Below are 14,814 nucleotides of genomic sequence, written 5' to 3'. Positions count from 1 at the left end.
GCATTATTCCTGGGATATATGTAATGATACTGCATCTGGTTGAGTGTATGGTGTTGGGTTAGGGGTGTTGCGTGTGTGTGTGTCAATCTCTTTTTCCTCCCCCTTCCCTTGTGTGCTAGGCGGCAGTATTCACTGTGGTTGTATTTGCCGGCATTTATGTTCATAATGCAGGTAAAGGTTAACGAGCAACGGAAAAATGAGCAACTCAGGCTCCAGTCCTTTGACTTCTGTGTTCTGTTTCCGCCGTACTTTTAAAGTTGTTGGTATTGCCTGTGTCCTCTCCCACTGTGTCTGTGCCCCCTCCTCTCAAAGTACACAAGCACTCAGACACCCAACAGCCATCCACCTCACAACAGCATCCAGCCCATGCACCTGCTCCCAAACACAGCAGACAGACACCTCCTACAACCACTCCCTCTTCCTCCACTCCCAACCCTTCACCCTCTTCCCGCCCCAATGTACCTAAGAAGCTTTTCCTCCATGGTTGACCTCTTCTCTACTCCTCACCCCCATCTTTCACATCGGGCCATGGTCGTCAGAACCCAGACGAGCACCTCAGCCACCCTGTCCACTGCCACAGTAGTGTTGATTGCTACTGCAGGTGAGAGAGGAACCCGGGAACCAGCCAGCAGGACTGAAAGTGTGCCTGCACCAGGTGCATTAAGGAAGGGCAAGGAGGCACCACCAGCTGCAAAAGGGAAGGGCAAGGAGGCACCACCAGCTGCGAAAGGGAAGGGCAAGGAGGCACCACCAGCTGCGAAAGGGAAGTGCAAGGAGGCACCACCAGCTGTGAAAGGGAAGGGCAAGGGTCCTGCAGGTAGGAAGGACAGGAGGCTTGGTACCTGGACTCATTCGGAGCCCCCACCACCAACCATGGTGGTTCAGCCATCCGAGGCTGCAGGGGAAGGGCTGGAGCCACCCCCCACCACTGCCAGTACCACCACCAGCACATCCACCATCACCGCCACCAGCACCACTGCCAGCAGCAGCAGCCTCAGTGGGCAGCTGTTCGAGGCTGCAGAGGAAGGGCTGGAGCCTTCCCCCACCACTGCCAGCACAGCCACCAGCACCACCATCAGCACCACTGCCAGCAGCAGCAGCCCCAGTGGACAGCAGTCTGAGGCTGCAGGGGAAGGGCTGGAGCCTACCCCCACCACTGCCAGCCCTGACTCCAGCACCACCACTTCCACCACTGAGCAGCTATCACCGCTAGTGGGCAGTGTGTAGTCCTGCCTCCATGGGCCGTAGGGCTTCCTGGTCCCTGCAAATCCTGTAGGTGTGACACCCAGGTGAGAGACTGTGACCTTGCACTCCCCAAGATCTGCATCACAGGGAACAATGTCCCCTCCAGAACCAGTGGAAGAAGCCATCCACTCACTCCATCCTTCCCAGGATGAAGCACACTGGGCACAATCCCCCTCCAGAACCAGTGAAATAAGCCATCCACTCACCCCATGCATCCCAGGATGAAGCACACTGGGCACAATGCCCCCTCCAGAACCAGTGGAAGAAGCCATCCACTCACCCCATCCTTCCAAGGATGTAGCACACTGGGCACAATGCCCCCTCCAGAACCAGTGGAAGAAGCCACCCACTTGAGAGACTGTGGCCTTGCTCTCCCCAGGACCAAGCAGTGTGCAAACCACCCACTTGAGAGACTGTGGCCTTGCACTCCCCAGGACAGAGCAATGGGCATGGAGCCCCCTCTAGGACCAGTGGCGTTGTACCATCTTCCGGTTGATATGTCCCCCCAATTCACTTCCCCCTGAGGTGCCTGTGTATTTTCGACCTGATGCCCCTGCAGTGTTCTCTCTGTGTTGTTGCAGGAGTGAGGTGGGGTCTTGGCCTATGTGATGTGGCCCTGTGGCCCACAGACATTGAGGACTGGGCAGTGTCCCTCCATTTGTAAATATGTATATACGTTTGTATTGTGATGCACTTATTAATGTTATTTTATCGTATTACACTCACTTTCTTCCAATCTTTTTGTCCTTGCATTATTCCTGGAATATATGTAATGATACTGCATCTGGTTGAGTGTATGGTGTTGGGTTAGGGGTGTTGCGTGTGTGTGTGTCAATCTCTTTTTCCTCCCCCTTCCCTTGTGTGCTAGGCGGCAGTATTCACCGTGGTTGTATTTGCCGGCATTTATGTTCATAATGCAGGTAAAGGTTGACGAGCAACGGAAAAATGAGCAACTCAGGCTCCAGTCCTTTGACTTCTGTGTTCTGTTTCCGCCGTACTTTTAAAGTTGTTGGTATCGCCCCGGAAAAGGTGGCGGATAGGCCTGTCATAATACAGTTGACGGTACATTGTATTCTTCCTGGCTGTTGGTGGTTACCGCCGAGGTGCTTGTTGATACCGCCGTGGCGGTCAGTGGGTTAAAGTGTTTGTCTGTCTGAGTGGTTTCCACTGTGGTCATAATTCCTTTTTTTCACTGCCAGCCTCTTAGTGGTATTACCACCGCTTTATCACTGACCGCCAGGGTTGTAATGAGGGCCTGAGTGTTTTGTCTCAGTTATGGACATATTAGGTTATTTGTGTTGCAGCACTCACAGAGTACCATAAGAGACACACGTTGCAGCTGCAGAACACAGCAAAACTGCTAGCTGTGCAGCATTACTCTGCTCAAGAGCGTGAGGACAGAAATGTACTATTTAGATGTGGACAAGTGGCAAGCCTGGACTGTCCCTTATATGCAGTACACTGCATCAAGTAGCATTGCTGCGTTAGTTGACTGAATATTAGAACCATGTCCCAGTGTTGCTCAACGGTTCTGACAGCATGGTTGATACAAGTTTAGGCCTTCTTCTACTTGAGAAAATGTGATTGACTTGTTCTTTGCAATGGCTTTAACATACAGACGACCCAATGAATCAGTTCAAACATTTATTTTCATGCTGAACATTCAAGAATTTTAGTGACATTTTGTGCATTGTGGAAAATAATTAGAAAAATAAATTAGACACAATTTTAGTGTGCCGCTGACATCCTGCCATTGTGTGATGAAGGTCTCCAACATTGTCCTCCTCCTCCGTTTGCTCACTCTCCTCTGGATCAAAGTTACATGGCACATTTTTCCAGATACAAATGCTGTGTAAAATGGCACATGCCAAGATGATCTTGCACACCATAGGGAGTGAGTAGGACAACCTTCCCCCAGACATATCTAGCTACTGAAACCTGGACTTCAAAACACCATTCCACAATGTTCCAGGTCCTGGTTAGTTCCTGGTTGTACCTTTTCTGGCCGAATGGGGTCATGACCCATGGCTGCAGACCATAACCCTGGTCAGCTGAAGGAAAAAAAAAGATAGGTTAGTTATTATGCACATTTTACAGAAACATACATGTCCATGTGAGGTATGCATATTGACTAACCCATAGACATATCTTGCAGTACAGAACTTTGTGAGTTATAAGTACAGTTAACCATGGTTTGGCATATGCATTTTCCAGTTATCTGTGTCAATGCTAATGTTATCCATGTCCTGATACTTTGAACATTTCCATATGCTGACCTTAATGTTCAGGCAGTAGATTAGTGTGATTGGTATTTCTGAAAATTGTGGATAACTCTGTTATGCGCACTCACTATATGTGCACAAAGACAAAGAAGTATGTAACAGGGTCACGGGGACCCTGCTCACGGATGTTGGTCCTGGACCGCCCAACCGATACACCAGGGGCACCGACGGGAGTCAAGGAACAGAAAAAAACCTCAGCAAACCCGGTTATCCGGGTAAAAACAGAATTAGAGGAAGGACAGCCGGCACATTCGGAGAGAGGGGAGAATGTGGAAGACGGAGACCGAGAAGAGAGCCATGGGAGCAACTGGACCTGAAGAACAAGGGAAAAAACCCAGGAGCCGGAGAGCTGACCTGTAACCGAGGCACAGGTACACCGGCAGTTGAGCAGCGTTTGGATGCAACTTCCCGCCACATCCCTGGAGGGACGTGGCTATCGCAGGTACGTACCTGTTTCTTGAGTCCAATAGCGTGTTTTACGGGCGGGAGGGGAAGGCAGGTGGTGTGGGACAAACACGGGGAGGAAGTAAGGAAATAAACTCGGCACCAGCAGTCTAGTGATTGCTGTCACTCTCCCCATACGTACTTGGGTTCGCATTAAAAGACAACAAAACTATTAGTTTTCTTTGTATTTTTTTTTCTTTCTTGCTCCCCGTTTCTACTAACCCTCACTAAGCAAGCGCTGTGGCTATAACAGGTTTGGAAATAAAGCCACCAGAGAAAGGTTTAAGTCTGCAAGAGAGCACCCCAACACAGCGGTGAGAATCTGGGCACCCGTTATTTTCTTTCAGCTCCGTCACCCACCACTCCGCACCTTCCCTCATAACCCTTACAAATAATCGTCGAAGCAAACGACTTACCATTCTTCACCTTTGTCATTTTTCTCAAACAACGTCTCCTTGCTGTTCCCTCCAACATAGGCAAGACTCCAGCCGAATAAGAAAGTCCCCTAAAAAGGAAAAAGAAACAAAGAAAAGAATAAGAGGCAGAGGGATTCAAAAAAAGAAAAGAAGAGGAAGAACAGAGAGACCTAAGGAAGAAAACCCAAATGCAAAGAGAACAAAGACTGTTAAGGACACTTAAGATAATAGAATACTTCGACATATCAAATAAAGAACATTATTATAAAAAGTATTGGGACTCCGACAGAGTTATTTACATCTCCCCTTCAGTAACGCTATACCCCAACCTCTACAGTGGTGTCAGAAGTGGGATAGCGGTAGCCGAGAGAAAAGAGACCTTGCTTCATCCTGTGAAATGGAACCCAAACCCACGATTGAGGATATGATTCAGCAGTTGGCGGAGGGACAACGCCACTTACAGGTCGTGTGGAAGGAACACCAAAGGGAAGCCTGGACGGACAGAGAAACCCTTCAAAGCGATTTAAAGAGCCAAGACACAATTATAGAGAACAACCAGCGCGTTCATGAGACTGCCTTGCAAAAACTGACGGATACAATAGCCACAACAACGGTCCATCCCAACGTGCCTAGCTCTGTCCTCCAGAAATATCAAGAAGGTGAAGACCCTGACACGTTCTTCACCAATTTTGAGAGGGTAGTGACATCTGCTGCCTGGCCAGAAGATAGATGGGGAGAGTATGTGGCCCCCTTACTGACAGGTAATCTACAAGCTGCATATCAAGCAGGTAACCCTGGGGGTACTACCCCTTATACGGATATAAAGGAAAGTATACTGGAGCGGGTTGGCTTTGACACCGAGTACTACAGACTTAAATTTAGAAAAACTAAGGCCCTCATTACAACATTGGTGGTAAATGCCGCTTACCGCCATGCAGAAGACCGCCAACACACAGCAGCGGCTGCGGAATTCCGCCACAGCTATTACGACCCATAGCTCGGAATCTGCCAAAATCTAGACACCTACACCAGTCCGCCACACCAAAGGTCAGTGATAAACTGGCGATAAGAAAACCTCCACCGTTATGCCAACAGGAATACACCCACACTATCACGACACACAAATCCACGCAGCGGTCTTTCAAGTGCGGTATTCCATTGGCGGTACACACTGCTGCGCTCAAAATAAACACACATTTACAAAACACTACCACATTGGACAATTCCAAATACACACACCTGATACACATACACACACCACTCCCACACACCCAATACAATATAAAACATCAGCGAACATCTCCCACAAACCCTTACAACCAAAAATGTAGACGAAGGCCAGAGAGATAGCATAGCAAAGACAACACCAGCATACAGAGGCACACAACACCATCACACATACACATCTACGCACAAAACACCACACACCCCTAAACATCACCCCACACATCACAACACACACCACCTCACACATCACCCACACCACGCCATGGCACCGCAAAGACACCCCAGGTTTTCTGAGGAGGCGCTCAGGGTCATGGTGGAGGAAATCATCCGGGTAGAGCCACAGCTATTCGGATCACAGGTGCAGCACACCACCATAGCTAGGAAGATGGAGCTATGGCACAGAATCGTGGACAGGGTCAACAGAGTGGGACAGCACCCAAGAACACCGGATGACATCAGGAAGAGGTGGAACAACCTACGGGGGAAGGTGCGTTCTGTGGTCTCAAGGCACCACATCGCGGTTCAGAGGACTGGTGGCGGACCCCCACCTGCTCCCCTACAACTAACAACATGGGAGGAGCAGGTCTTGGCTATACTGCATCCTGAGGGCCTCGCAGGAGTAGCATGTGGAATGGACTCTGGTAAGTCAAATCTTTACTACCATATCCCCCACTCTACCTGCATGCTATCACATACCCCCACCCTCACCCTCAACCCCATCACTCCAACTCCTCACATATGTCCCACTATCACAAACCACACATCCCATCACCAATGCGTGTCCACTACACATACCCAAACAGACCGCTAAACAATTAGCACACAAGGTCCTACACAGGAATGCAAGCACTTGGGTACAGGGTCACCCACCCATTGCACACCATGGCACACACAGATGCAATAAACATGCCTTTACACCCCTGCAGGACCCCTATCCAACGTCACCGGGCAGGAGGTTCCAGACATGTCCACTCTACCCACAGAAGAGGCCACAGAAATGACAGCAGCTCTGTCCAACTGGATCTAGATGACCAGCCTGGCCCACCTGGGACCTCGGGAGAGTCGGTTCCCCTCACACTGGCACAAGCCACAACAGAGCCTCCCCCCCTCTGGAAACACCATCATAGCACCCACCCAGCGGGCCCATACCTCTGTCCCCAGGACACGTCAATCAGCAGTGTGTCCACCACTACAGGGAACCCAGGCTAACCCACCACCCCAACAACAGCAGGGACCTGGGGGCAGTGGTAGTGGGCACATGGTTCAGGGTACAGAGGCCCAGGAACACAGGGGAACTGGGAGGGCTGCTGTGCGACAGGGGGAGGACAGGCCCAGGGAACCCACTCTCCACGAGGCCCTCTCCAACATCATGGGAGCCTCCCATCATTCCCAGGAGACAATGGCAACGGTACTGGCCAAGTTTCAGGAGACCCAGCAGCTGCAGGAGGAACAGTATTTGGGGTTCAGGGAGGAACTCAAATCCATCAATACCACCCTGGGCACAATTGTAGGGGTGCTGAAGGAACTCGACAACACCAGGAGGGACACTGTGGCACAACAAGGGGCCCCTGACACTAGCCTGGACGATGAACTGCCTACCACCTCCGCGGGCGCTAGTGGACAGGAGGCACCGCCACAGGACCACGACACCAGCACCCCCCACCCTGCAGATGGAGTCAGTCTGTGCTTTCACCAATGTGTATTTGCAATAACTGAGGGAAATAGCAATGTCCATTCTATTGTCAACATACCTATGTCACACAGCTCTAGTCCATGAGGTTACATAGCAGAGGTCACACAGTGGGACCCACATCTGTGAAATCAAAAGGGAAAGTGACAAATCAGGGTCCATACACTGGGTAAAAGTGACAGACATATGATAGGTCAAACAAGTGTATCAGATGTAGGAGGCAGTGATGTCTTCTTACCTGTGTCTCACTGGAAGTATTGATGGATCACAGTGTTTCTGTTGTCTATGTCCTCTTCTTCTGCCTTCTCTTCTTCACTGTCCACAGTCTCCACAGCTGCCGCAGCACCTCCTTCAGGACCATACTCCTGCAGAAAAGGCACCTGTCGTCGCAAAGCCAAAATGTGCAGCATACAGCAGGCCACAATGATCTGGCACACCTTCTTTGGTGAGTAGTAGAGGGAAACACCAGTCATATGGAGGCACCGGAACCTGGCTTTCAGGAGGCTGAAGGTCCTCTCTATAACACACCTAGTTTGCCCATGTGCCTCATTGTAGCGTTCCTCTGCCCTTGTCCTGGGATTCCTCACTGGGGTCAGTAGCCATGACAGGTTGGGGTAGCCAGAGTCAACTGCAAATGTAGAGGGACAACTGTTAGACACACATTAATCCTTAGGGACAACCCCAGACAACTATTCACATGGTATAGGGTCCTTGTCCTCACCTAATAGCCACACACGGTGCCTCTGGAGTTGGCCCATCACAGAAGGGATGCTGCTATTCCTTAGAATGTAAGCGTCATGCACTGAGCCAGGAAACATGGCGTTCACATGGGAGATGTACTGGTCGGCCAAGCACACCATCTGCACATTCATGGAATGGTAACTCTTCCGGTTTCTGTACACCTGTTCACTCCTGCGGGGGGTACCAAGGCCACATGTGTCACATCAATGGCACCTATGATGTTGGGGATATGTCCCAGGGCATAGAACTCACCTTACACTGTAAGCAAATCCTCCACCTGAGGGAAACGATGTAGCTGCGCATGTGTTTCAGCAGGGCAGACAACACTCTGAACAACACGTTGGAGAACATAGGCTGGGACATCCCTGATGCTATGGCCACTGTTGTTTGAAAAGACCCACTTGCCAGGAAATGGAGTACTGACAGGACCTGCACCAGAGGGGGGATCCCTGTGGGATGGCGGATTGCTGACATCAGGTCTGGGTCCAACTGGGCACACAGTTTCTGGATTGTGGCACGATCAAGTCTGTAGGTGACAATTACATGTCGCTCTTCCATTGTCGACAGGTCCACCAGCGATCTGTACACCGGAGGATGCCGCCATCTCCTCACCTGCCCCAGCTGACGTGCCCTATGGACGAGAACAGCGAGCAGAGAGTCACCCAACACTGAGGTATTAAATAGAATATTTATTGCACACATTTGTCAATCCGCTATGTGCCTGTCGTAGTGTGTATGCAAGGCCTAGATATGTGTGATGCATTTAAAATTAATGCCATGAGGCCCCCTGAAATGGCAGCTGCCTTACCTGTAAGGTGGGACAAGGAGATATGAGGTAACTGCGCTGGCGTTGTACACCGCCACGGTGGGCGGTCGAAGACTGCAGCGCAATCCTGCATTGGTTAACTTTGGACCCTTTGGGTCCCAGGAGCAAATGATGATGTACGCTGGCGGTGACGGTACGCACTGCCGCAGACGTGACCACCATTTCCTCACTGTTCACTCACTTGATACCTGATCTTCGACAGGAGAGGACCTACACAGCAAGTGCTGCTGTGACCTCAGTCTGGAAGCGACAATGGCTCAGGTGTCTGGGGAAAGGGCCCTTGTCTTCACATTGGAGGATTTGGACAAACTAGTGGATGGGGTCCTCCCCAGTACCCGCTACTCTACGGTCCTCCAGACTAACAGGTGAGTACACTGTGAGCATGCTGTATGGCCAATGCCTGTTTGGAGTGGTGTGGATGGGAGATTGGGGGGGGGGAATGAGGCGTACATGAAACGACAGTGAGTGTATGTGCGTCATGGCAAGGTTAGGAACGTGGGCCAATGACTGTGACGGTCCGGACGGTTATATTTTATCCTTTTCCCCTGTACTATTCCTGTAGGTCAGCGCCCACCAGAAGAAGGATATTTGGCGTGCCATCGCCAAGGAAGTCCGAACCCTGGGGATCCACCACAGACGGAGCACCCACTGCCGGAAAAGATGGGAGGACATTCGCCGCTGGAGCAAGAAGACGGCGGAGGTCCAGCTGGGGATGGCCTCCCAACATGGGAGGGGTGCCCGTTGCATCATGACCCCCCTGATGTTCCCGGATCCTGGCGGTGGCGTATCTGAAGTTGGATGGACGCTTGAGGGCATCACAGCAGCCACAAGGAGGTGAGTACAGTCACATTCATCTGATTCAGCACGCATTGGAGGTGTCTGGGTGGGGGAGGTGGGCTGTGGGTACCCATAGGCCAGGGCGAGTTTTGTAGGCAAGGTCCCTTCTTAAGGCAGGCCATGTGGCACCCCACCCCACCAGTGTTAACAGCCATCTACCCCTAGTCAGGCTCCTGTGACTTCCATGTGTGCAGCAATCGGGCATAGGCCTTGCACCCCATGGCCCTGTGATTAATAAGGGAACTCTAAGTGCATGGCGTAGTGCAGAGGGCTACTGTGTCTGTAGTGTCCGCCAACGGTAGCGGTATTGCATGCACTGAACATGTCTTTCTACTTTCTTCCCCCCCCCTTTTTGTGGTCTCCCTGTTCTTGTGTGCAATAGCATCATCACGCAGAGGAGCAGTGCCACTGGAGCAGGAGGGAGCTGCATCCCACATGGCCCAGGAGGGCGAGACTACAAACTCCGAATTCACCACTGGGAGGGAGGGCGAGGGGAGCTCCACAGCGGGGACAGGAGCTGAGACCAGCGACACTGACTCCTCCTCTGATGGGAGCTCCCTTGCGGTGGCGGGCCCCTCTGTGCCCCCCGCATCTACAGGTACAGCCGCCACCCCCCTACCAGCACCACCCTCCCAGCAGCCCCTCAGCGTGTGCCCCGTGGCCGCTCACCCAGGAGGGTGAGCACCTCCTTCGCCCCAAGCACCTCAGGCCCTGCCCCAGTCAGCCCTGCTGCCCTCAGTGAGGAGGCCACTTACCTCCTCAGATCCCTCACTGTTGGGCAGTCTACCATTCTGAATGCCACCCAGGGTGCAGAGAGGCAGTTGCAACTGACAAATGCATACCTGGAGGGCATTCATTCTGGTCAGGCAGGCCAACAGCAAGCTTTTCAGACTGTGGCCTCAGCACTGATGGCAGCCATTTTCCCTGTGTCCAGCCTCCCCCCTCCAACTTCTTTCACCCAGCCCCAATCCCCAGTACCTCAGCCTATCCCAAGCACACCATCAGACCAGCATGCACACACCTCAACACACAAGGGTAGCTCTGGCAAACATAAGCACCACACATCCCACAGGCACTCACACAAGCATCATACCTATGCACACATACCAACATCCACTGCCTCCACTGTGTCTCCCTCCTCCTCGTCTCCCTCCTCCCTCCCTGTCACGTCTCCACTTATACCTGCATGCACTACATCCTCAGCCACTATGTCCATCACCAGGACGCCCATCACCACACACAGCTCACATGCACTAACCACCCCCACAACCATTCACACATCCCCTGTGTCCTCTACCAGTGTGTCTGTGAGCCCACCTCCCAAACTACACAAACGTAGTCACACACCCACCCAACAGCCATCCACCTCACCACAGCCTCCAGCCCATGCACATTCACCCAAAGTCAGCAAACGAACACCTCCTACAACCACTACCTCTTCCTCCACTCCCAAACCCCCTCCATCTACCCATCCCAGTGTGTCTAAAAAACTTTTCCTGTCAATTCTTGACCTCTTCCTTTCACCTCCCCCACCCCTTCCATCCCCTAGGGCCCGCGTTTCCAGGTCCCAACCTAGCACCTCAGCCACCACATCACCGGGAACAGTGGTGCCAGCAGTAACCGGCTTCTGGAGTGCGCCAAGCAGCAGGGAAGCCTGTGTGCTAAGGAGCCAGGCCAAGGACAGTCCCCCACCTCAGAAACATAAGAAGTTAGCCACAGGCCAGAAGGAGAAGGGCAAAACACCTGCCACCAAGGGCTCTCCCAGGACTACAGTTGGGAGTGGCAAGACAGCTGCGCCACCATCCAAGGTGGGGAACGGGCAGAGAAAGAAAGGGAAGTCGCCACCAACGTGCACGGCGGACAAGACCGCCACCAACACCGCCACATGCACAGCCGCCACCAGCACCGCTTACCAGGACACCGCCTCCACCAGCACCGCTTCCCAGGACACCGACGCCACCAGCACCGCTGCCCAGGACACCGCCGCCACCAGCACCACTGCCCAGGACACCGCCGCCATCAGCACCGCTGCCCAGGACACCGCCGCCAGCAGAATGCTCACTGAGCCACCCACCAGCACCGCTGGCCAATGAGCGGCGCAAGCACTGCCGCTACTGAGGCCGCCGCAAACACCGCCAGCAGCCACACCACAATATGTACCAGTGGCACCACCGCAGACATGACTGCCATCCCCACTGGTCAGTCGTACGAAGCTGGTGGTCAGTTCCAGGGGCCTGGACAGCTTCCATGTAGGCCCACCGTCAGTGGAGTTTCACATCCACTATCTCAGTCCCTGGCAGGATGAAGCACTCTGGGAACAAGGCAGACTCCAGAACCAGTGGAGAAAGGCATCCACTACATCTGTCCTTGGCAGGATGAAGCACTCTGGGCACAAAGCCCCCTCCAGAACCAGTGGAGATTCACATCCACTACCTCTGTCCTTGGCAGGATGAAGCACTCCGGGCACAAAGCCCCCTCCAGAACCAGTGGAGTATCACATCCTCTACCTCTGTCCTTGGCAGGATGAAACACTCTGGGCACAAAGCCCCCTCCAGAACCAGTGGAGTATCACATACACTACCTCTGTCCTTGGCAGGATGAAGCACTCTGGGCACAAAGCCCCCTACAGAACCAGTGGAGAATTGTTATCCACTTGAGAGACTGTGGCTTTGCACTCCCCAGGATAAAGCAGTGGGCAAACCACCCACTGGAGAAACTTGTGAGACTGTGGCTTTGCACTCCCCAGGATAAAGCAGTGGGCAACCCACCCACCGGAGAGACTTGAGAGACTGTGGCTTTGCACTCCCCAGGATAAAGCAGTGGGCAAACCACCCACTTGAGAGACTTGTGAGACTGTGGCTTTGCACTCCCCAGGATAAAGCAGTGGGCAAACCACTCACTGGAGAGACTTGTGAGACTGTGGATTTGCACTCCCCAGGATAAGGCAGTGGGCAACCCACCCACTGGAGAGACTTGAGAGACTGTGGCTTTGCACTCCCCAGTATAATTCAATGGGCATGGTGCCCCCTTGTGGAGCTGGCATCGTGCACTCATCCAGCTGAGGTGCCCCCCGTTCCCTTCCCCCTGAGGTGCCTGTTTTATTTCGATCTGATGCCCCGGCAGTGTTCTCTCAGTTTTGATTGGGTATCTTGTGTGTGCCTCGCCCATGCATTTTGGGCCCAGTGGACCACGGACTATGTAGGTGCAGTACATGGACTTGAATTCTTGGTGTATATATTTGTTAATAGTGTATATATATTTTAGAGTAATGGATTTTTCATGATTACATTCGTTCAAATAATTTCCTTTTGTCCTTGCGTTCTTCCAGGGGGGGTTGCGGGGTGTAAATGTAATGTATCAACATTTATTTGTGTGTGTGTTGTAGTGGGTGAGGGTGGGGGTGCGGGTTTTGCATGTTGCGTGTGTGTGTCACTCTCTTTTCCCTCCCCCTCCCCTGTGTCGTAGGTGCAGTACTCACGTGAAAAATACACAACGAGGTGCCCCTGAAGTAAACGAAGAACAAAAAGATACAGAATTCACATATATATTGTTGCGAAAATCAGTCCATGATGCCACCAGTAAGTTTTGGAGTGAATCAGTACGGAAAATAAATCAGTCCAGAGTTTATTGAACATATGACTTCATATTGGACAGTCAGCAATCCAAAACAATATGTACTTCCAGCTTTCCAGCCAACACGTGTTTCGTCTTTGGGAGTAATTAACATCCCTTACGACTTCTTCAGGGCTCAACAATCCAATATCACTATTTGCACTAGACAATAATGTCAGATGATCCGAAATCGATATGTTGCAATGTGAATATTCACCGAAAGAAGGTCAAATGGACCCAAAATTCTTTAGTTGTTATCCCCGATGTTTGAAAACCGGCGCCTCCGTGTTAGGACGCCCAGCGAGTGTGCTCCTGGTAGAGGAGCAGGAAGAGAATGGCAGGTAGAATTTGGAGTTCCGGCTCCATGGGGTCCTGGTTCCTTGTGGGGTGTGTAGAGGTGAGCTTTTTCCCTTCCAAGTCCTGTTTCCGCTGTGTTTTTGTTTGCGGTGAATCTGCCCCGGAAAAGGTGGCGGATTGGCCTCTCATGATACTGTGGGAGGTACATTGTCTTCCGTCTGTCTGTTGGCAGTGACCGCCATGCTGTTTCTTTGTACCGCCATGGCAGTCGGAGTGTTAAAGTGGCTGTCTATGTTGGCGGGTTCCGCCATGGTCGTGATTCAATTTTTTTTACCGCCGGCCTGTTGGTGGTTTTACCGCTGCTTTAACACCGACCGCCAGGGTTGTAATGGGGGCCTAAGTGTTGTCTGTCAGAGAATCCCCATTCGCTTTATTTCCAATTAAAGGATTTGGGACTGAAGTGGTTGGGGCCTATTGGTACCGAAAGAGAATATGTTATTTGTGCCATCCTCCTTGAGCAATACCTGGAAGCCTTACCATCAGCCACCCGCAACTGGATAAAACAGCACCCCAATGTGGATACTACCACGGCAATAGACCTGGCGTGTGCATTCCATCGATCTTCTGACTTTAAACCCGGACCATCAAAAGGAGCCAATGCAGCCGGTCGACCTCTAGTACCATCATATCGCCCTACCTTTCACAAAAGTCCTGAGGAAACATTTATTCTCAGATTCAATGAGAAAAGCCCTAACCAACAACCACAATGCTACAGTGGTGGGGAGTGGGGCCATATCGCCCGCACGGGCCCTCACAAAGAAGAAAAACCGGAACCCATGGAAATCGGCGTTACCCGTGGAAGAGTATTTTATTCTAGAAAAGAGAATTCTAAGAATATAAAAGAGATGACCGTCAACTGACGTAACACTACCCTCCTGGTTTACTCAGTTTGCAGTCAATCTGTCATTAGAGCAAACCTGGTAGACTTCAAAGCTCAAACACCCAGAAACACGGTCTCTATTTGTTGTATCCATGGCGACATGAAGGAATATCCCTTGGTCTCTGTCTCCATTGAACAGGAGGAACGAAGAGACGTAATAGAGATGGGAGTTATCGACCATTTAGTAGAGGAAGCCATCATGGACACTGATTATACATATTTTTCTGACCTACTTGACTGTACACAAACTAAAAGCC

This window comes from Pleurodeles waltl, chromosome 1_2 (genome assembly GCF_031143425.1).
Source record: "Pleurodeles waltl isolate 20211129_DDA chromosome 1_2, aPleWal1.hap1.20221129, whole genome shotgun sequence".
In the NCBI taxonomy this organism is placed as follows: domain Eukaryota; kingdom Metazoa; phylum Chordata; class Amphibia; order Caudata; family Salamandridae; genus Pleurodeles; species Pleurodeles waltl.
Note: the sequence above shows the minus strand (reverse complement) of the source record.